This window comes from Myotis yumanensis, unplaced genomic scaffold (assembly GCF_028538775.1).
Source record: "Myotis yumanensis isolate MYYU_CA2020_CCGP unplaced genomic scaffold, mMyoYum1.0.hap1 SCAF_9, whole genome shotgun sequence".
NCBI lineage: Eukaryota > Metazoa > Chordata > Mammalia > Chiroptera > Vespertilionidae > Myotis > Myotis yumanensis.
Genome location: NW_027223760.1, coordinates 69,434,795 through 69,458,912, shown reverse-complemented (window position 1 = coordinate 69,458,912; position 24,118 = coordinate 69,434,795). Strand labels below are relative to the sequence as shown.

At 40.7% G+C, this 24,118-nt stretch overlaps 1 protein-coding gene and 1 non-coding gene across 5 annotated transcripts in view; both read left to right on the top strand.

Moving 5' to 3' along the window:
- PTPN12 (protein tyrosine phosphatase non-receptor type 12) overlaps positions 1–24,118 on the top strand; it is a 99,865-nt gene that overhangs the window by 7,656 nt on the left and 68,091 nt on the right. The window lies entirely within an intron of this gene.
- On the top strand, positions 1,136–1,251 carry LOC139017158 (U5 spliceosomal RNA). Its single transcript, XR_011472811.1, has one exon. It is a non-coding gene; the product is annotated as a U5 spliceosomal RNA (small nuclear RNA).

Below are 24,118 nucleotides of genomic sequence, written 5' to 3'. Positions count from 1 at the left end.
CACTGTACACACCTAAGAAAATGAAAGTGATAAAAAATTATTATACTAAAGTGTGTGCATTCTCATATTTACAAGTGAGGAAACATAACAGTATTAGGAAAAGAGTTTTGATGTCATAGGCTCTCTCTAGTGATCTCGGGTTGGGCGTCCCTGAACCATACTTTGAGAACCAGGGAGATAATAAATGGTATATAGGCTAAAGGTAATGCTGAGAAAATTAGGTAGGGGGTCAGATGGTTGCATCTATGATATATTCTATTTTACATATCAGTAATAGTAATTTTTAACAGTTCTACACTGCAATTCTTAGATTCACATGGAAAGTGGGCAGGTGTGTAAAAAAATAGACATGCTAGCTGCCAACAGCCCAGCAGTATTTCCCCACTTCCAACTGCCACGACCACCCTAGCCCTCTCCTTTCCAGCCTGCTTTACTGTGATACAGCCTTCAATTAATATCATTCAGATAGCTCTGGTAGGAAAGCTGAAACCCTACTATAGGTCTCTGGAGAGCCCCTGCCTTTTTAAAGAAAGGTGTAAGCAGTCATATGACAGATTAGTGTTGTAGAAAGTTGATTGTAATGACAGTATGAAGGATGAATTAGTAGGTGAAGAGCATTTTGGATGTTAAACTATAAGAAGGGAGGTGAGGGTCTGAAGTAAACTAAACTAAAACTAGTGGATCCCTGACCAGTGTGGCTCAGAGCATTGTCCTGTGCACCGAAGGATCACAGGTTCCATTCTCCATCGGGGCACATACCCAGATTGAGGGTTCAATCCCTGGTGGGTGGTGCATATAGAAGGCAACCAGTGTTTCTCATGTTGATGTTTCTCTCCCCCTCTTTTCCTCTCTCTAGAATCAGTGAAAAGTGTATCCTCAGGTGAGGATTTAAAAAAATAAAGTAATGGAATAGAGGATCTGATAAGGATTAAGAAAGAAATCTCAATGATGGACTAGATGTTGGTAGTAAAGGAGCAAAGAGTATTGTAGTATGACCACTAGGTTTGTAGCTTGGTGTACTGTCACCCAAATTAGAAAATATTTGGTAGGATAAAGAGTAAAGGGGGAGTAACAAGTAGAAGGGATCAAGCAGGACATGATGGAAGGAAATTAGACATGTTAAAACTGAGGTGCCATACTCTGGTTTCTCTTCAGATTGCATAAATATTTTGCCTTTTACTAAAGATTTCCGTGGAGAGGAACAATTCTGAGTTTATATTCAATTTTTTTAGGCTTGGCTTTGGCAGGGCTAAAAACAAACATAAAAAACTGAGGTGCCTATGACACACCTAATAGATGTGTAGAGCTCAAGAGAGCTGACAGGATGGAGTTAAAGATTTGGGAGTCATCGTATAAGCATGTAAGAGATAGTTGAAAACATGGGAGTAGGTGAGCTTATCCAGACAAGTATATAGAATGACCAACTTTAGGTTGAAGAGCATCAGCATTTAAAGAGCATCCCCAAAAGGAAGTACCAGTGGTTGTTCTGAGAAGGTATGGTCGGGAAGGAGGCGAACCCAAAGGATGTCAGAAAGCCTGGGAGAGTTTCACAAAAGGAGTAGTTACCAAAGTCAAATAATTCTGGGAGGACTGGTAAGGTGAGATTTAGAAAGTACCCATTCTATTTGCCAAGTAGGAGTGATTTGGTGGCTAGAAAAAGCAGTTTGGGGTTGGGGTCTGGGAAGAAGCCAGATTATAGTGGGTTGTGGAAAAAACAGGTGAAGTGGGTATAAATTCCTTCATTTACTTTAACATTCTGAAAGTAGATGGCAGAAGTTAGAGCAAGATACAGGTTGAAGGAGCACTTCCTATGCTTTAAAAAAAAAGATAGGATAGAGACAATTTTCATTATTATCTACATGTATATGCTTTTTTTTTTCTTAAATATTCTTTATTGATTTTTCTACAGAGAGGAAGGGAGAGGGACAGAGAGTCAGAAACATCAATGAGAGAGATCAGCTGCCTCCTGCACACCCCCCTGCTGGGGACATGGCCGCATCCAAGGCACACGCCCCTGACTGAATTGAACCTGGGACTCTTCAGTCCACAGGCCGACACTCTAGCCACTGAGCCAAACTGGTCAGGGCTGTTTACAATTTTTAAAGACAGATAACTTGTCTATTGATTAATTAAGACCTCTGATTTTTTTTTTTTAATTTAAAATTTGGATTTGAAATGTTAGAAAAGCGGGAAAGACTGAAAGCCTGGCAAGATCTTAAAATGCTGCACAGATTTGATAAGTATAATAATTTTTATTATTAAACTCTTTGATGTTGTGGCTTGTAGGTGTTTTAAAAATTAATAACAACTCTGTTGAGATGTAATTCACCTAACATAAAATGCATTTATTAAAAGCTGTACAATTTCATAATTTTTAGTATATTCACACAATAGTGCAACCATCACCATAATCCATTTTTATTCCTCCCCTTCCCCCAAAGAAACCCTATACCCATTAGCAGTCATTCCTCCCTTCCTCTCTGTATCCTGTCCCTAACCCTGGGCAACCACTAATGTATTTTCTACCTCCATAGATTGCTTCTTCTGGACGTATGTAAATGGAATCATACAGAATGTGGTGTTTTATAACTTGACTTCTTTACTTAATATACAATGTTTTCAAGGTTCCCTCATGTTTTGTTGTTGGGATCAAAAATACTTCATTTCTTTTTACCGTTGAACTAGAGTCCCAGGGCACGAAATTCGTGCATGGGTGGGGTCCCTAGCAGGGCAGGGTTGGCAGGGAGGAGGGGCTGCCAGCGATTGGCTGGCCGGCCTCGCCTCTTGGTTGGACTCCTGGTCGAGGGGACAATTTGCATATTAGGCTTTTATTATCTAGGATGGCCTGTTACTAGGGAGAGGAAGCCAGGCATTGCTATATGAAGTCATTACCTGGTGCCCACAGCCACCGTTCCGGGTTGGGCTGGGCTGTGGGCTGCATTTTGCGCCATGGGGTCTCTGCAGCATCGGCTGCGATTTGGTGGGTTCTCACTCCAGGGCCTGTTCCCACTTGGGGGAAGCCGGATGTTGCTTTGTGGGTGCTAAGTCTGCAGTGCCATTTCTCTGTAAAGGCCAGTGCGCGTCATGGCAGCTCCTGCGTTGAGCGTCTGCCCTCTGGTGGTCAGTGTGCGTCATACTGACCGATCAAACACTTAGCATATTAGCCATATATATATATATATAAAAAATTAGAGGCCTGGTGCACGAAATTCGTGCACGGAGGCAGGGGGTCCCTCAGCCCAGCCTGCACCCACTCCAATTGGGGATCCCTCGGGGGATATCCGACCAGCAGTCAGACACCCTTCTCACAATCTGGGACTCACCTGCCTGATCGCCCCTAACCCCTCTGCCTGCCTGCCTGATCACCCCTAACCTCTCTGCCTGCCTGCCTGATTGCCCCTAACTGCCCTCCCCTGCTAGCCTGATCTCGCCCATAACTGCTCTCTCCTGCCGGCCTGGTTGCCCCTAACTGCCCTCCCCTGTTGGTCTGATCTTGCTCCCAACTGCCCTCCCCTGCCGGCCTGATCTCGCCCCTAACTTCTCTTCCCTGCTGGCCTGATCACCCCTAACTGCCTCTGTCTGCCTGATCTCCCCTAACGGCCCTCCTCTGCCAGTCTGATCTCACCCCCAACTGCCCTCCTCTGCCGGCCAATTTGGTTCTGATTGGTCAGTTTCTATGCCAGTCAGTGTCTCTAGGCCTATCAACAAGCCCTGATCAGAAAGGCGGGGTTGGTCAGCAGCTCTGGTGGAGGCCTGGAGAGAAATGGAGGTGCGGCTGTTGGCCAGGCCAAGAGAGAAAGAGAGACAAATTCTGATCAACGGCTGCCACAGAGACTATGGCTCAGACCCTGCCTCACTCTCTGCAGTCCTCTCTCCGGGCTTGATCAGCAGCTCCCTTGGCAGTCTGTTCTGGGTCAGGGTACCTGCACAAGTCCCAGTCAGTGCTGGGTCACCATGGCAACCCAGCGCTGACTTCCTGTCTGGTTGAGCCTTTGGTTGTAACCGGTCATTACGACCCTGGCTCTTTATTACATCTACACTAATAATAGACAAATATGTAAATTGACTGTCTATTTGTGATGCCCCACAGCCAATAAGGAGTGAGTATGCAAATTAACCCAACAAAGATGGCGGGCTTGTGGGCAGCATGCACAGGTGCAGGCGCCAAGTGGCTGGGGGGCGGGGTGGAACGCCCTCTGCATCACACAGGCACCGAGCGGCCTGGATCCCTGGGATGCCACTGGAGTGTCCGGTCCTGTCAGGGGACGCTGAAGTTCCCAGTCCTTTATGATTCTACAGCCCCTGGACTGGAAGCCGAAGCCCAGAGCGCGGGGAGCTCCAGGAATGCTGGGAATCGTAGTTCTGGTGGCAGACGTGTTGTGGGATATCCTAAACACTAGATCAGTGGTTCTCAACCTTCCTAATGCCGCGACCCTTTAATACAGTTCCTCATGTTGTGGTGACCCCCAATTTCATTGTTACAAATTGAACATAATTAAAGCATAATGATTAATCACAAAAACAATATGTAATTATATATGTGTTTTCCGATGGTCTTAGGCGTCCCCTGTGAAAGGGTCGTTCGACCCCCAAAGGGGTCGCAACCCACAGGTTGAGAACCACTGCACTAGAGCAAAGTGAGCCTGGAGCAAGTTACTGTTGCAGGTGGGGGGTGGAGGGAAAGCAAAGGTGAGAGACATAAGTAAAGTCAGAGTGTCAAGGAAAAATTAAAAGAAGATTCCTGCAACTTCTAGGAAATCACCAATGGAGCAAAGGAAAAAAAAGACCTCTACTGCCCTAACTGGTTTGGCTCAGTGGATAGAGTGTCGGCTTGCGGACTGAAGGGTCCCAGGTTCGATTCCGGTCAAGGGCATGTACCTTGGTTCCGAGCACATCTCCAATAGGGGGTGTACAGGAAGCAGCTGATGGATGTTTCTCTCTCATTGATGTTCCTAACTCTATCCCTCTCCCTTCCTCTCTGTAAAAAATCAGTAAAATATATTAAAAAAAAAAAAAAAAAAAGACCTCTACTATTCTGTGAGCACAAAACCAAACGGGGTTGGGGTCTCAGACAGTTCGCTCATATGATTGCAAAGACAGACAGAAAATCCTGGACTGGAGAGGGCTCCCCTGAGGGCTCCCAGATTGGAGAGGGTACAGGTTGGGCTGAAGGACCCACCCCCCATGCACGAATCTTCGTGCACCGGGCCCCTAGTAGATAATATTGTATGGACATTCCACATTTTGTTTATCCACTTATCTATTGAAGGACATATGAGTTGTTCACACTCTTTGGAGTATTTTGTATTCTACAGTAATACATAAAATCTAATATAATTTGTATTTTATGAATAATACTATGGTGAGCATTTGTGTACAAGTGTTTGTTAAGATATATGTTTTCAGTTATCTTGGGTATATACTTAGGAGTAGACTTACTGGTTAATATGGTAACTCTTATGTTTAACATTTTGAGGAACTTCCAAACTGTTACTCAAAACTGCTGCACATTTTACATTCCCACCAGGAGAATACACATTTTATATTCCCACCAATTTCTCTACATCTTCACTAGCACTGTTACTGTCTGTCGTTTTTATTATAGCCATGTAGTGAGTGTGAAGTGGTATATTGTGGTGGTCTCATAGGTTTGTAAAATAACTCAGTAAGTTCACATATATGGTGCTATATGTCTCGTGTCTTTCAAAGCCAGAGTGATAGGTAATATTTTGCAGTGTTTGCATTTGAGGTAATCTGAATGCTTTTCCAGTGCTACTGGTTTAGTTAAGTTTTTCTTATCCATCCTTTAATGGATGTCCAGCCAAATGTACTTAATACTAGAAGCCCAGCACATGAAATTGTGCAGCCCCGCCCACCCACGCCAGTCTTTGGTCATTACGGTGTTAGGGCCACTGGGTTTTTATAATATAGATTTAATTAACTTCACAAGTGGAAGGGAACTTGTTAAAGTGACTTTCCAGGCATTGCTCATTGAAACAGCCACTAAAAATTTACCTCAAGTGTTAGTTCTAAAGAATGGTTTACTGCATTTGTTTTTAGAATATTGCTGATTTTTTTCCTTCAATATTTGACATTTAATTTAGAAAAGGTTTTTGAAAGGTTGAAACTTGAAAGACATTAACATTTATATAGATTAATTTTTTTTTCATGTTAAACACTACCATGTTTCTATAGCACTCAGTTAATTAGATTTATAAAAATAAACATTTACATTTTTTTTTTACTTTTCCAGACTGAAAGCCTCTGAGGCTAGAGACTGGTACTTAATTATCTCTGTGTCCCCATTGCTTAATATAGGGCTTAGTATTTAATAGGCATTAATGACTATTGCATGAGCAGAAATTGTAGCTACCTTAATGCTGTAAGACATTTATTCTGCAGATGGATTCCTCAAGTTGTCCAGGGGACTTGTCTCTTAGATCAGTGTGAGAATTGCTTTTCCGCCTTCTATGTGTACAGGTGTGCTTACTAGTACACAACTGTGGTTGTATTTTCAATATCTACTGTAAAAGAAAATACAAGATAAAGTACTAGACTGAATTCAATAAAATTTTTAAGTACATATTATTTTATTAATTGTAGTATCTTCTACATAAATATAGAAAATAGTTCAATACATTTTTACTTTTTTGTCCACTGGCTGGTGTGCGTAAGGATTCAGGGAACCACTTCAAATGACTACTTGTGTATCCCCAACTGTGGGGACATTAACTTAAAATATTAAATTTAATAAAATGTCCACTTTTAATTTTTTTCAAGTATATTTTTGTTGGTTTCAGAGAGGAAGGGAGAGGTAGGGAGAAATATAGACATAAATGATGAGAGAGAATCATTGATTGGCTGCCTCCTGCACATCCCCTACTGAGGATCGAGTGCACACCCAGGCATGTGCCCTTGACTGGAATAGAACCCGAGACCCTTCAGTCCACAGGCCGACACTCTAATCTATCCACTGAGCCAAACCAGGTAGGGCTTAATTTTTGGTTTTAGATTGAATTAATAAAATCCAGATATATCACTGGAATCTCTTTAAAAAATAGTCGTATTTTGTAACATGTGGGAATTTGGGGAGTGGTTACAGAAATAGCTGTTATTTTTCTCTTGCCTCTAGTTTCTTACCTCATCCAGTCCTAAAATACTGCTTTCAAGTGTGTAGTAAAGGAAATACTACTGGTTGAAAAATCAGGAGATTTGGATTTGAGTCCCAGTGTAATTGTTTAGTTCTGTGTTTCTTTAATATATTCACATTGGACCATTTTGGAAACATATGGTTTTGTTTTTATTATTAAAAAATATGTTCAAAAAAACCCTCAAAGCTCCCTTTGACCATTTAAATAATTGGAATTTTAAATACTTACGCCAATTCAAAGCATCAGGTCCAAGCTCTGCTTTTTTGAAACTGTAATTGTATGCCTGTTTCTTTCTTTCTTTTTTTTTTTTTAATATATTATATTGATTTTTTACAGAGAGGAAGGGAGAGAGATAGAGAGTCAGAAACATTGATGAGCGAGAAACATCGATCAGCCGCCTCCTGCACATCCCCCACCGGGAATGTGCCCGCAACCAAGGTACATGCCCCTGACCAGAATTGAACCTGGGACCTTTCAGTCCACAGGCCAACGCTCCATCCACTGAGCCAAACCGGTTTCGGCTGCCTGTTTCAATTTCTCTTCTATACCCCCAATTTTGTAAGTTTTGCCCTAGTTTAGCATACAGGACAGTAGGATAAAGTCTATACTTCTTAGCCTGGCATTCCAGAGCCGCCTTAACATTACCTTTACAGTGTTAAATCCATATACTCTGCAGTATGTATCTCTCTTACCTTTTGGAATAAGCCATTTCTTGTCCTTGAAGCATACTTGCTGAATGACTTAAATCTTGCTTATCTGTGGTTGTACTGTTGAACATACTTTTTCCCTTTGGGAAAATTTTTCTTCTGTTTTGTAGACCAGTACTTTGAATCAGAACACTAAAAATTTAGAATGACTTTACCACATACACTGAGAAGTCAGAAGCAAAAATGTAATTCTCACTTTCTGGGATAAATAAATATTTTAGCCCAGTTATTTTAAGCTCTTGTTCTCCATTGTAAAATTTGATTTTTAATACCATGGGGGGGAAAGCCTTTAATTAGAGTTGAGTAGAAGACTGACGTGCTAAGGCATGTTCAGTGATAACCAGTTGTTCTAAACCTCTAATCTCTTCCAACTAGAACTCCTCTCCTAGCATTTTATATTTCCTGTAGTATTTAAATATTTTAAATTTATGCAATCAATAGTCTTCTTCCCTCTGAAATAACATAAAATCTTGTTTCCATTTGTACAATATTATAGTGTCTGTGAACTGGCTTATGGCAGATATACATAGTTACTCCCTAAAAGTTTTTCATGGAGAATGTGGAGTGTGGATCCTGTTAATTTCAGGCTTTGGGATGTATGCTAATATCTACATTTCCAGTAATGACTGTTTTTAAATGTAACCTACACTTGAAAAGCTATTTAACATTTGAGTAGCTACCCTGATAGACTCCAGAGGAATGCAAAAAATGTGCCCTGTTATCTTGGATCCTACCATCTACCATTCATACAAAAGGTATTCATTCAATGCACACATGGCCTAGGCCAGTGATGACGAACCTTTTGAGCTCAGCGTGTCAGCATTTTGAATAACCCTAACTTAACTCTGGTGCCGTGTCACATATGGAAATTTTTTGATATTTGCAACCATGGTAAAACAAAGACTTATATTTTTGATATTTATCTTATGTATTTAAATGCCATTTAACAAAGAAAAATCAACCAAAAAATGAGTTCGTGTGTCACCTCTGACACGCGTGTCATAGGTTTGCCATCACTGGCCTAAGCACTGTGTTTAGAATTGGGAATTGAAAATATGACAGTCCGTTTACCTGTTGTCAACATACTCGTGAGAAGCAGCAGGAAATCTTCCTGGGGGTAGTAGATGCGCTTCAGGGGGTTTGTAAATCCTTTCAATTTATACATAATACTTTGTGTGTAAGCCCATTGGAGTGGGGTTGGGTGGGGAAAGCATGGAGTAGAAAAATGTTCATAGCTCTTAGGTTCTCAAGGGCTTGGGTTTCAAAAGCCTAGGCAAGTAAAAAGACAGCGAAATTTGGAGCCATATAGGAATTAATTTCTATCCTGGCCTTGCTGTGATATAAGCAGGTTATCTGGGGAAATTGGGGATATAATACCTATCAAGATAATATGTATGTGAATCTTACATAGAAGTATGTAGAAGGTATGCAATAATAATTTAAGACATCATATTACTCTAATGTACATGTATTCAAGACTGAAATCATAGAGACAAAAGAGACTAAATCTGCCTGAAAAATCAGTTTCTGCAAAGAGGCCCTATTGGATATTCTCGCCAGCACTTGTTTTTTGTTGATTTATTGATGATAGCCATTCTGGCAGGTGTGAGGTGATACCTCATTGTAGTTTTAATGTGCATCCTCTGCTGATAAGTGACGTTGAGCATTTTTTCATGTCTATTAGTTATCTGTATGTCCTCTTTGGAGAAGTGTTCATTTAGGTCCTTTGTATATATACATATACATATACATATACATATACATATACATATGTAATAATTGTTTGTCTTTCTTTTGTTGAGGTGTATGAGTTCTTTATGTATTTTGGAAGTTAACCTTTTATCAGATGTATCACTGGTGAGTATGTTCTCCCATACAGTGGTTTCCCTTTTCATTTTGATAGTGATTTCTTTGCTGGTGAGAATGTGGAGAAAAGGGAACCCAAGAACACTGCTGGTGGGAATGAAGACTGGTACAGCCACTTGGAAAACAGTATGGAATTTCCTCAAGAAAATTAAAAATGGAACTTCCATTTAACCCAGCAATCCCACTTCTGGGAATATATCCTAAAATCCCAAAATACCAATCAGAAAGAATATATGCACTCCCTATGTTCATAGCAGCCTTACTTATAATAGCTAAGATCTGGAAACAGCCCAGGTCTCATCAGTAGATGAGTGGATAAAAAAGCAGTGGTACATTTACATAATGGAATACTAGGCAACTATAAAAAAGGACTTCTTGCCCTTTGACAGCATGGAGGGACCTGGAGATTATTATGCTAAGTGAAATAAAACAAGTATCACATGAACTCACTTATATGTGGTATCTTATGAACAAAATAAACTGACAAACAAAATAGGTCCAGAGTCATAGATGCATGGAACAGACTAACATCTCAGAGGGGAAGGGCTTGTGGGGGGTGGGAGGTGGATGAAAAGAGATTAACCAACGAACTTATATGTATGTATGTATGTATGTATGTATAGCCCATGGATACAGATAATAGTGTGTGAAGGCCTGGGATGGGGCAGGAGCTGGATGGAGGTGGGAAAATGGGGACATCTGTAATACTGTAAGAAAAAATAAATAAATAAAAAGAGGCCCCATTTGAGCTGAATTCTTGAAGGAAGAGTTTGTCAGGTGGACTAGGATAAAAGGCATTTCAGATATAGAAAACAAACAGTACCTGCAAAGACATAAAGATGACAAGAACTGTGGGTTTTAGATGTGAGGAACAAGGTGGCAGTATGTAAAATAAGCAAAGCCCATATACCCAAATAATAGGAGGGAGTTCCCTATGGGAGAAAAACATACATACTGAATATGTGATGAATATGAAATTGGCCTCTACATTCCTGAATGTTTTGGTGAGAAGTGTTTTTTTGTGTTTTATTAAAAATATATTTTACTGATTTTTTTACAGAGAGGAAGGGAGAGGGATAGAGAGTTAGAAACATCGATGAGAGAGGAACATCGATCAGCTGCCTCCTGCATACCCCCTACTGGGGATGTGCCTGCAACCAAGGTACATGCCCTTGACTGCAATTGAACCTGGGACCCTTCAGTCTGTAGCGAACACTCTATCCACTGAGCTAAACCAGTTAGAGCTGGTGAGAAGTGTTTTCATGTCTTATTATTATAGTACTAGAGGCCCGGTGCACAAAATTCGTGCACAGGGCAGGGGGGGGTCCCTCAGCCTGGCCTGCACCCTCTCCAATCCGGGATCTCTGTGGGATCGGGCCTAAACCGGCAGTTGGACATCCCTCTCACAATCCAGGACCACTGGCTCATAATCGCTTGCCTGCCTGCTTGCCCGATCACCCCTAACCGCCTCTGCCTGCCGGTCTGATCGCCCCCTAACTGCTCCCCTGCTGGCCTGATCACCCCTGTCTGCCCTTCCCTGCTGGCCTGATTGCCCCTAACAGCCTCTGCCTCGGCCCCCACCACCGTGGCTTTGTCCGGAAGGACGTCCAGAAAATGTCTGGTCTAATTAGCATATTACCCTTTTATTAGTATAGATAGTTATTTAGTCTTATAATGTATGGTTTGGTTGGTAGGAAGGATCTTTTAAAAATCAACTTTAAGCCATATGGTCAGTGTTCTTTAACCTAGTAATTTGACTTTATCCCAGGTATATAAAGTAGTACTTTATGTATGTACGTAGTTCTTAAATGGTTAGATTAGTGTTTTTCATTGGCTTCTGTTAAAAGTGCCCTGTAAAAAAAATTTCATTAAAAAAATCTTTAGGACCTGGAAAATCCTCCTATATAATAAAAGGGTATTATGCAAATTGACCAAACAGCATTGAGTGTCTGCCCCTGGTGGTCTGTGCTCTCCCACAGGGGAGCGCCACTCAGCCAGAAGCTGGGCTGATGGCTGGCGAGCATAGCGGCGGTGGCGGGAGCCTCTCACGCCTCAGTGGCAGCACTATGGATGTCCTACTGGAGCTTAGTCCTGCTCCTTGTGCCTAAGCCGTCAGTCGGACATCCCCCGAGGACTCCTGGGCTGCTAAAGGGGGCAGGCTGGGTTGAAGGACCGCCCCTCACACCCCCACCCCCAGTGCACGAATTTCGTGCACCGGGCCTCTAGTTATTTATAATACCAGGCCTCTTGCTTAGTTTGGATTCCTCAGCAAATTTGAGTTTTCCAGGAAATGGCCCTCAGAGGTTTTGAGATTACACACATTTGGGACCAGAACTATAGGACAAGAAAGGGAGTTTTAGATCCCATACTACAAAAACATAGGAAAAAGCTTTTCTGGACATCTCCCCACGATGTGTGTACAATTTACTCATAAGTCATATGGTTATCCGAAACCGGTTTGGCTCAGTGGATAGAGCGTTGGCCTGCGGAATGAAGGGTCCCAGGTTTGATTCCGGTCAAGGGCATGTACCTGGGTTGCGGGCACATCCCCAGTGGGGAGTGTGCAGGAGGCAGCTGATCGATGCTTCTCTCTCATCGATGTTTCTAACTCTCTGTCTCTCTCCCTCTCTGTAAAAAATCAATAAAATATATTTTAAAAAAATAAGTCATATGGTTAAAAGAAACATTAAATCTGTTTAAAAATTAAGGAGCTTGTCATAGGTTTTATATTTAGAAGTTAGCGGAGCTGAGTTTGTACCAATTATCAAAGCAGATCCCCTTTTTATGACATGATGTTGCCTAAACCAACAGTTATATTCTTATTAGGGGAAAGAGTCAATAAATGAAAGGGGGGCATAAACATTGTGAAAATTACAGAAAAATTATTTGTCGATAGAGATTTTTGGTTGCTGTCTACTTCCAAACTAGTTTAAATGGAAAATATCTTTATTGCAGTAAAATACTAACCTGGAGCTACTTGAAGGACAGGAACCAAAAAGTGGAAAGCCATCCCCAACCTAGGTGACTCTTCATTCCATCTCCTGTCTTTCTATGGTTCTCCATATTTATCAGTTTCTTTGTCTCTTTAGGGCTTCTTGGATACTTGCCTTTACTTCTCTGTGCACCTGCTTGTTTACTGTTATCTTTCTCTGCATGTGCTGAATAAAGGCATTCCTATGGTGACCACTCTGTCTCATTCACTTTATCTCAGGTTAGAGGAAGAGCTCAGAATGACCAGAATTGATATACTGTCTCACTTTAACATTCCAGACAGAATTAACTAACTTGCCAGTGAAATATGGGTATTTTAATGTAAATGTGTGGAGTTGACCAAGGTAGGGACCTTGTTTAGATGTATATATATGGAAGGGACTGCCTCTTTCAGTGCAGTCATTATGGGCACCAGCAGCATGATCATCCATTCCTAACTCTGGGGATGGGAGGGAAGAAAGAAAGGGTGAGTGGGGGAGAGAACTTTTGAAATAAGTGGTTGCTTGACACCATGGAATTTAACATTACTACAGGCTGTCAGCTGTCAGAATCTTTTGCCTTATAGTTGAGTGTGGATTGAACATGTTAATGTCCCATGTCTATTAAAATGGATTTTTTAAAAATGCTTGGCATAAATTATTTTTAATCACAAGGTGGGATAAAGAGGTGGCTTCATCTCTGCAAACATTTCTGTTCATATGCCGTTAGTATTCTACTAATTATGTGTATTTTGATAAACAATATGTTCCAGTGGTTTTAAAGTCTGCTCTATCAATGTAACAACTTAATTGAAACCTAAAATTTTCTGTTGAGAGTACAGTTTAGCACTAATTTAGTATGTAAAAGTAAGACAAATAGGTTTCTTTTCGCCTACAAAAGTTGTATAAACAGATATTAAATTGTCACCTATATTTCTTAAACATCAGAGTTGGAGTGAGTTATTCTGAGTTTTCTGGTAAATTCACCCTATTTGAATGGCACTGGGGCTTTATAACCCTGTTCTGAGGGAATTTTCAATAGAGATGGAGATATGAAGATGTAGGCAAATAAATGCAAAACTGAACACAGTATTATGGGACAAAGTTCCATGAGGATTTTTTGTTGTTATTACAGCTTCTTTATTGTGGTAAAATGTGCATAACAAAAATTTAACATTTGTAACCATTATTAAGTATATAATTCAGAGGCATTAAGTACATTAACATTGTTGTCCAATGTGGATTCTTAAAAGGGAAAATTCACGTACTGTTAGGAGTCATGCTTTATAAGAAGACCTTCAGAATGAGCCCAGAAGGATAGGGGAAGTTTGGTGGGGGTACTTTAACAAGTAGAGGAAACCCACTGAGCAAACAAAAGCAGGTGGCAATAATAAAGAGACTTAGGGGAACAGCAGTTAGTAGCAGCATTAAGTAAACAAGAGCAATCAAAAAGAACATTATAGAAATAACTAATTAGGGCTGTTGGTGAATTTATAAAGTTTAAGAGAACAAACAAGGAATTTGTTTTAGAATAAATGCTAAGTCAGCTTTCCACAGGTAAAAGTTGATTTGGCTTCTCATTCATGGTATGTTCTAGCCAGTAGAATAATTTAAATAATATGTTATTAGATTATAGGAGACATGCTCTAAAATAATTTAATCCTAGAGATTGCCAGTGTACCCATACTACGTATTAAGACTTAAACAGTGTTGTATGACTCAAAGAAGTCAGCTGTAGTGAAGTATTGTCATGCTAACGGCCTCATTAGCTGGTCTCTAAGAATTGTAACTTCACAAAGTGATTCAAGAGAAGACCATTTGCCTAGGACTTTCCTTTGTAATATAAAATGGTAGCTGAATCATAAGATTTCTTCATTTTCTTTTAAAATAAGTTCAAAAATGATATAGCTGCCCTGGCTGGTGTTGCTCAGTGGTTACAACATCAGCCCACACACCAAAGGGTTGAGGGTTTGATTCCCGATCAAGGGCACGTACCTGGGTTGCAGGTTCAAACCCGCTCAGGTCCCAGTCAGGTGCATGTGGGAGGCAACCAATGTGTCTTGCTCACATGATGTTTCTCTCTCTCCCTCTCCCTCCATCCATTCTACTTTCTCTAAAAATATCAATGGAAAAATTATCCTCAGGAGGATTAGCAAAATAAAACAAAAATGTCATAGTCATCATATTTGGGGAAATTGTTTAATGAAATAGTTGTCTAGAGGGAGTCAGTATGCCAATTTAAAGAGATTGATGAAACATTTAGGGGTAACATCAGTGCCTTTTGTCCTGACATACTTCAAGCAAAAACATTATAATAAAGATCAGGTGTGATCTTACAAAAAATTTTTAAAAATCTGTAATGCAAAGATGAGCAATAAAGATAAAGTATCTTGACACTTTTAACAGTTAGAGGGTTATTGTCTAACATGCTTAAGTAACCTCTGTATCAATAAAAACACTCCAGTATAAAAATGAGCACATGTGTCCTAGCCAGTTAGGGTCAGTGGGTAGAGCATCGATCGGCCTGTGGATTGAAGGTTTCCAGTTTTTATTCTGGTCAAGGGCACATGCCCAGGTTATGGGCTTGATCCTGAGTAGGGGGTGTGCAGGAGACAGTGAATCAGTGATTCTCTCTCATCATTATGTTTCTATCTCTCCCTCTCTCTTCCACTCTGAAATCAATAAAAAATATATTTAAACTAGAGGCCCAGTGCACAAAAACTTTTGCACGGGGGTGGGGGGTGAGCGTCCCTCAGCCCAGCCTGCACCCTCTCCAATCTGGGATCCCTCGGGATGTCCGACTGCCGGTTTAGGGCCTAAACCGGCAGTCAGACATCCCTCTCACAATCTGGGACTGCTGGCTCCCAACCACTTGCCTGCCTGCCAGCCTGATCACCTCCTAACCACTCCCCTGCCAGCCTGATCGATACCTAACTGCTCCTTTGCTGGCCTGGTTGCCCCCAACTGCCCTCCCCTGCTGGCCATCTTTGACCACATGGGGGCAGCTATTTTTGACTACATGGGGATGGCCATCTTCTGTGAGGGTGTGAGGGTCAATTTGCATATTACCACTTTATTATATAGGCTTTTTTGAAAGAAAAATGAGCACATGCTATGACTCATAATTAACAGGAGGAAAAATGCAAATAATTACTGAACACAGGAAGAAAAGTCAACAATCTCTCCAATAATCAGAAAAATGCAAATAGTCAACATGAACTTTTGAGTCCATTAACTTTTGGAGGAATCTACCAGATTCTACCAAATTTGGTAAAATTCAAAGTTGTTAATCATGGCAATTCAGAAATTAATAATAGCAAGTGTTGGCAAGGTTATGGAAAAACTGTTATTTTGGATCTGTTGATAGAAGGTAAATTGGTGAAGTCTTTTTTGGAAGGCAGTTTGGCCACTTCTAATAGAATTGATAATGTGCATATTCTTTGACCCAGCATGTCAACTTCTAGGGATCTTTAAAATATTTGCATGTGTGCATAAAATAGTATGTCCAACTATGTTATTTGCATCGATTTTTTGTGAAACAACATAAAATATTTGCTAGTAAGCAGGCTTAACATGGTTGGCTACTTAAAAGGAGAAAGAGATGGTGGGAGGGTTATTTTTCATTTTATAATTGGGTATAGAAAAGAGTAAACCTCAGAAAGGCCTGCTTGCAAGATTGGCTCTTGCCTAATGTTTGGGAACTTGGACTTTTGGGAGGTATCATTCTGTGGTAAGAGTGGCTCACTGTGCCTTGACTATACAAATATGGTTAATGAGGAACATCTACTTTTCTTCTGGGAGTCTGGAATTTTGGTTTGCACTACCCGCAGTGTGCCTGTGACCAACCACCAATAAAAAACGACGCTGAATCTCTAATGAGCTTCTCTGTAGACAACATTCACCGGTATTGTCACAACTCATTCCTGGAGGAATTAAGTGGGTCTGTGTGGCTCCATTAGAGAGGGTTTTGAAAGCTTGTGTTTAGTTCTTCTGGACTTTGCCTCACGTACCTTTCCCTTTGCTGCCTTTGTTCTGTAGCCTTCAGCTGTAATAATACTGGCTATGAATATGACTGTATGGTCCTGTGAGTTTTTCTTGTGAAACAACAAACCTGAAGGTGGTCTTGGGAATCCATGACACAACCTGTCAGTATGGTTTGAATATTTTAGCATCTGCATGAATTATTTATATAATTTTTTAAAAACAGTAAATTTAACATGTTTATGTGTGTGTATGTATGCATAAGCACACATGTCTATCATCTCTAAGGATATGAAATGTCTTGAGTTATTTTGGACAAGGAGATATTGCTTCAGATAAATTATTTAAATTATACTTTATCAGTTTCATATGTAAACTACAAAGATCAAATTTCAAGTAGCATTTTAAGTTCATACAAACTATATTATCTCAACTTATGGAACTGAATGTGTTATAAATGTGATTGTAAGGTGCTAGTTCTCTGACTGATGTTCTGGATGTGGTAATCAGTGCCCATTATGTCTAAAAGGCTTGCCATGCTTTATTGAATATATGATACTTGGAAGACACTAGGTACTATGGGGGAATAAATAGAAATATAAAAAATCACCTCGGGCAGACAGGGAATTAAAATCTTGGGTGGCAGCATTGGTGGTAGTAATAAGATAAAATGTATAAACATATGGTGGGTATAAAAGGCAGAAATGAAAAATACTTATGACTAGCATGTACTTTTGAAATTTTTGTATGCTACATGAAGACCGGGATTTTGTCCTGGTCACCACTGTATCTGTAGGACCTAAAAGAGTACCTGGTATATAGGATAGGTTAGGTCGGCAAACTCATTAGTCAGCAGAGCCAAATATCAACAGTACAACGATTGAAATTTCTTTTGAGAGCCAAATTTTTTAAACTTAAACTATATAGGTAGTTACATTGTTATTAACTTACTTAGGGTACTCCTAAGGCTTAGGAAGAGCCACACTCAAGGGGCCAAAGAGCCGCATGTGGGTCGCGAGCCGCAGTTTGCCGACCACGGGGTTAGGAGAAAACGATGAGACCAGTCATTCTCATGAAGGTGATAATTAAATCTTACTTTTTAAAAAATATGTTTTTATTTATTTCAGAGGAAGGGAGAGGGAGAGATAGAAACATCAATAATGACAGGAATCATCGATCGGGTGCCTCCTGCACGCCTGTTACTGGGGATCAAGCCTGCAACCCAGACATACGCCCTGACCAGGAATCAACCGTGACCTCCTGGTTCATGGTTCGATGCTCAACCACTGAGCTACACCATCTGGGCTTACTTTTTTCTTTTACTGTAAATGTCTGGACCCAGTATGTCAGCAAACTGAAAAAATAGATTTAAAAAATCTTAATAGTTATGAGTAGAGCATAGCTATCTAATGTTATATGGATAGTGTGTAGCCTGGTAATCTGAGATACTTTTATGGCACCCACAACCAGCTGGTTCCCCTTACTATACTTGATAGGACATTTAATTTCTATGTAAACAACTATACTGGCTTTATTTTCCTTTTTTAAAAGAAATGTTTAATTGTGGTGAAATGCATATAACATAAAACTTAACATCTTAATCATTTATAAGTGTACAGTTCAGTATTGTTAAGTACATTCATATTGTTGTACACCCATTCTCTAGAACTGTTCATCTTGTAAAACTGAAACTTCATACCCATTAAAGTACTCCCATTTCTCTGCTCTCCCCAGGTCCTGGCAACCACCATTCTACTTTCTATCTCTATGACTTTGGCTACTTTGGATATTTCATTTAAGTGTGGAGTCATACAATATTTATCTTTTTGTGGTTGATTTATTTCAACTAGCATAATGTTTTCAAGGTCCATCCATGTTGTAGCACGTGTAAAATTTCCCTCTTTTTTAAGGCTGAATAATATTACATTGTATGTATAAACCACAATTGTTTTTCCATTTGTCCATCAATGGGCACTTGAGTTGCTTCCACTTCTTGGCTATTGTGAATAATGTTGCTGTGAACATGAGTGTACACATATCTGTTTTGAGACCTTACTTTCAATTCTTTCAGTATATACCCAGAAGTGGAATAAATGGGTCATATGGTAATTCAAATTTTATTTTATTTTATTTTTTTAGGAACTGACTTACTTGTTTTTCATAGTGGCTGCACCATTTTATATTTCCACCAACAGTCCACCAGTTTCTCCACATTTTCACCAACACTTTTTGAAAAAATAGCCATTGTAATGGGTACCAGGTGATATTTTGTTGTTTTGGTTTGATTTTCCTGCTGATTAATGATCTTTTCATATGCTTGACAGCCTTTGTATATCTTTGAAGAAGTATTTACTCAAGTCCTTTGCCCATTTTTTTATTGCATTTTTTTGTTGTTGAGTTACAGTTTTTTATATCATAAAGATTCTACATGTGTTTCTACATATCCATCTTTAACACAAAGAGAAGCACCAGTTTATGAAAGTTTAACAATCATAATGAAACAATACTTGTGATGCATTTTCAAAGTAAAGTGTTATCATATAGGATAGCTAATGTGACTTCATAACTCCATTTTAATTAATTGTTATTACAATTAGCTAAAATTACTTATTTTTCCTTCAAGATTACTATACAGATTGACCATACCTTCTTTGTGTCTCAGTAAAGTTTCTGCTGGACAAAATACTAGTAAATTCTCTTTAGAGTTTGACCATGGTTTGGAAAATTGTCACACTGTCACATCTTTTATTTAAAATTTTGGCTTATTTCGATTTATGGATTCTAAAATATCTTATTTTAAAATCTTTATTGTTAAAGATTACATATGTACCCTTTTCCCCCCATTGACCTCTTCTAGCCTATCCCTTCCCCACCCCACATACTGTCTGTGTCCATGGATTATGCATATATGCATACAAGTTCTTTGTTTGATCTCTTCCCACCTGCCCATCTTCTTCCACCTTCCCTCTGAGCCTCCACAGTCTGTTCCATGCTTCTATGTATCTGGATGTATTTTGTTCATCAGTTTATTTTGTTCATTAGATTCCCCATATTAGTGAGATCATGTGATACTTGTCTTTCTCTGACTGGCTTATTTTGCTTAGCATAATACTCTTCAGGTCCCTCCATGCTGTCTCAAAGGGTAAGAGATCCTTCTTTTTTACTGCTGCCTAGTATTCCATGGTGTAAATGTACCACAGCTTTTTAAAAAAATATATTTTATTGATTTTTTACAGAGAGGAAGGAAGAGGGATAGAGAGTTAGAAACATCAATGAGAGAGAAACATTGATCAGCTGCCTCCTGCACACCTCCTAATGGGGATGTGCCCACAACCAAGGTACGTGCCCTTGACCAGAATCGAACCTGGGACCTTTCAGTCCACAGCCTGACGCTCTATCCACTGAGCCAAACCAGTTAGGGCTACCACAGCTTTTTTATCCACTCATCTAATGATTGGCACTTAGGCTGTTTCCAGATCTTAGCTATTGTAAATTGTGCTGCTATGAACATAGGGGTGCATACATTCTTTATGATTGGTGTTTTGGGTTTCTTAGGATATATTCCTAGAAGTGAGATCACTGGGTCAAATGGCAGTTTCATATTTTTTTTTTTTTCTAAAATAGAAACTCCGTACTATTTTCCATAATGGCTACACTAGTCTGCATTCTCATCAGCACTGTACTGGTTTCCCCTTTCTGCACATCCTCACCAGCACTTGTCATTTGTTGATTTGTTAATGGTAGCCATTCTGACAGGTGAAAGGTAATATCTTATTGTCATTTTAATTTGCATCTCTCTGATAATCAGTGACTTTGAACATTTTTTCATCTGTCTCTTGGGCATTTGTATGTCCACTTTGGGGAAGTGTCTGTTTAGGTCCTTTGCCCATTTTTAAATTGGATTGTCTTCCTTTTGTTAAGTTGTATGAGTTTCTTATATATTTTGGATATTAACCCTTTATCAGATGTAACATTGCCAAATATGTTCTCCCATATAGTGGGCTCCCTTTTCGTTTTGTTGATGGTTTCTTTTGCTGTGCAGAAGCTTCTTATTTTGATGTAGTCCCATTTGTTTATTTTCTCCTTAGTTTCCTTGCCCTTGGAGATGTATCTGTAAACATATTGCTACGAGAGATGTCTGAGATTTCTCTGCCTATGGTTTCTTCTAAGATCTTTATGGTTTCCCAACTTATATTTAAGTCTTTCATCCATTTTGAGTTTATTCTTGTATATGGTGTAAGTTGGTGGTCTAGTTTCACTTTTTGCATGTATCTGTCCAATTTTCCCAACACCATTTATTAAAGAGACTCTCTTGACTCCATTGTATGCTCTTGCCTCCTTTGTCAAATATTAATTGAGGGTAATGGCTTGGGTCGATTTCTGGTGTCTCTGTTCTTTTACATTGACCTATATGTCTGTTCTTGTGTCAGAATCAGGCTGTTTTGATTACAGTGGTTTTTTAGTATAACTTGATACCTGGCTCCCTTCTATTTTGGAAAAAAAATAATTAGGTAGGTCCTTTGCCCATTTTAAAAATAATTTAGAAACCCATTCTAGGTTATATTTATACATTATTTTTAGTTATGAAAAATATCTAGATCATGAGTTTGTGCTTTTTAAATACTGTAGAAATCTTGAAAATTGTATGTAAATAGATAGGTCCTAGTTTTTATTATGATTGAGATTTGGGCTTTTTGTTTGTTTGATTTCACATGTTGTATGAAAGAGTAGCACTGCTTATCATTATTACAAAGAGATACATATATAAGGACAAAATCATGCTCTTGGGGTACACATATCTTTGTAGTAGTGGAGGTCTGACTTTTCAGGACCAATTCTATAACAGTGTTAGAATGAAATATTTTTTTGCAAGGAATCTGAATGTTTGGTATCAAATATAACCTCCAATTCATTTCTCCAAAGAAATATACTAAAACTTTTTTATTTTTTATTTTTTATTTTTTTTTATTGCTTAAAGCATTACAAAGGGTATTACATATGTGTCCTTTTTTCCCCCCCACCCTTGACAAGCCCCTGCCCTCCCTTACCCCCCAGTGTCTTATGTCCATTAGTTATGGTTATATGGATGCATACAAGTCCTTCGGTTGATCTCTTACTCCCCTCCCTCCTGTCCCCCAACCCTCCCTGGCCTTACCACTGAAGTCCGACAATCGGTTTGAGGCAGCTCTGCCACTGTATTTATTATTGTTCAAAAGTTTGTAATGGTCTTAATTATCCATGAAAGAATGAGATCATATGGTATTTTTCCTTCATTGACTGGCTTGTTTCACTTAGCATAATGCTCTCCAGTTCCATCCATGCTGTTGCAAATGGTAAGAGTTCCTTCTTTTTAACAGCAGAAATATACTAAAACTTTTAAGGACACATATTTTCTTAATTACCCAGGTTCAGGTTTAATTCATTTATTTTCAGTCTTCCTGGTCCTGGGTTAGAGTTACAGAAGTTTTGGGGGATACCCTATATTAGTGCTTATGCCCCAATAATATCCTATTATATGGATACTAGAGGCCCGGTGCACAAAAATTTGTGCACTCGGGGGGAGGGGGAGAGGGGGGTCCCTCAGCCCGGCCTGTGCCCTCTCGCAGCCTGGGACCCCTCAGGAGATAACGACATGCTGGCTTAGGCCTGCTCCCGGGTGGCAGAGGGCAGGCCCAATCCCTAGGTGCAGCCCCTGGTCGGGCTCAGAGCGGGGCCGATTGGGGAGTTGGGGCGCCGCCCCCTGTCATGCACAGAGCAGGGCGGATGGGGAGGTTGCGATGCCACCCCTAGTCACGCTCAGGGTAGGGCCGATTGGGGGGTTGGGGCACCGCCCCGTCACACTCAAGGCAGGGTCGATGGGGAGGTTGCGGCGCCATCCCCTGTCACGCACAGAGCAGGGCCGATCAGGGGTTTGGGGAGCTCCCCCCTGTCACGCACAGAGCAGGGCCCATCAGGGGGTTGAGGAGCTCCCCCCTGTCATGCACAGAGCAGGGCCGATCAGGGGGTTGAGGAGCTCCCCCCTGTCACGCACAGAGTAGGGCCAATAGGGGAGTTGGGGCACCGCCCCCTGTCACACACAGAGCAGGGTCTGTGGGGGGGGGGGGGGAGTTGGGGCGCCACACCCTGTCACACACAGAGCAGGGCCTATCAGGGGGTTGGGGCGCCGCCACTGTCACACTCAGGGCAGGGCCGATGGGGAGGTATGGCTCTACCCCGTCTCACATAGAGCAGGGCCCGTGAGGGGGGGTTGGGGCGCCGCCACTGTCACACACAGAGCCGCAGGGCAATCGGGGTTTGGGCACTGCCCCCTGTCACGCTGATCCTGGTGCCGGGAGGCCCCGAGGCTCCTCTGATCCCACCCGGCCGGGTCACAGATCGGGGTCCCAGACCGCAGACAGCCTTGCCTGCTGCCACCTGCCTTCAGTATGCAAATTAGCCGCCATCTTGTTGCTTCAGGGTGGGGGTCCCCACTGGGGTGCCTGGCCAGTCTGGGTGAGGGGCTGAGGGCCGTTTTCAGGCTGGCAGGCTACTGGAGCTCCAAACCTCTCCTTTTTTTCTTTTTTTTTTATTCTGGCATTTATTTACCTTCTATGCCTGTCAGTGGAGCTGAGAGCCGGCTTTCTCTCTGAGGCTCCGCTGAAAGCAGGTTTCTGGCCTTTGTTTTCTGTATTCGAAACAATGTTGCGACTCCAGCTCTGAGATCCCGGCTGACTGACAGGAGGTTTCTGGGCTTTTGTTTATCTTCTATAAATGTTACTATGTTTCCAACTGAAGCTCAGAGGCCGGCGGGGAACGTTGGAGTCCTCTGTCACTGAAGGAAGCAAGCCTCCCTGTTCGCATCAGCTGCCTGGCTGCCGGCCGCCATCTTGGCTGACAGTTAATTTGCATAAGGATACGCTGATTAGCCAATGGGAAGGGTAGCGGTCGTACGCCAATTACCATGTTTCTCTTTTATTAGTGTAGATACCACATTTTGTTTTATTCAGCAGTTGTTGGACATTTGCGTTGTTTCTACTTTTTGGCTCTTACGAATAATGCTGCTATGAACATTTGTGTACAAGTTTTTTTGTGGCTGTGTTTTCAGTTCTCTTGGGTATATATACGTAAGAGTGGAAATGCTAGGTCATATGGTAACTATATTTAACCTTTTGAGGAATTGCCACTTTCTGTTTCTATTAAGAATTTAAAACAATTCTACAGACAAAAGTTTGGCAACCTATCTTGATTTTATCACTGCTTGGTCTCTTTCTTTTTGAAAAGTGAAAATGCTATGTCAAAGTAGATTCTTTATTAAGAACATATTTATGCACTGATAGAAAGAAATGGCACAGCATATCCCTTAATAGCAATGCTTTATGTGTTACTAGACCTGGGAATTTGGGAACGTACAAAAACATAGCCTATAAAGTTATTGTAGTTTGCCAGGTAACTTTTAAGCTTTTGG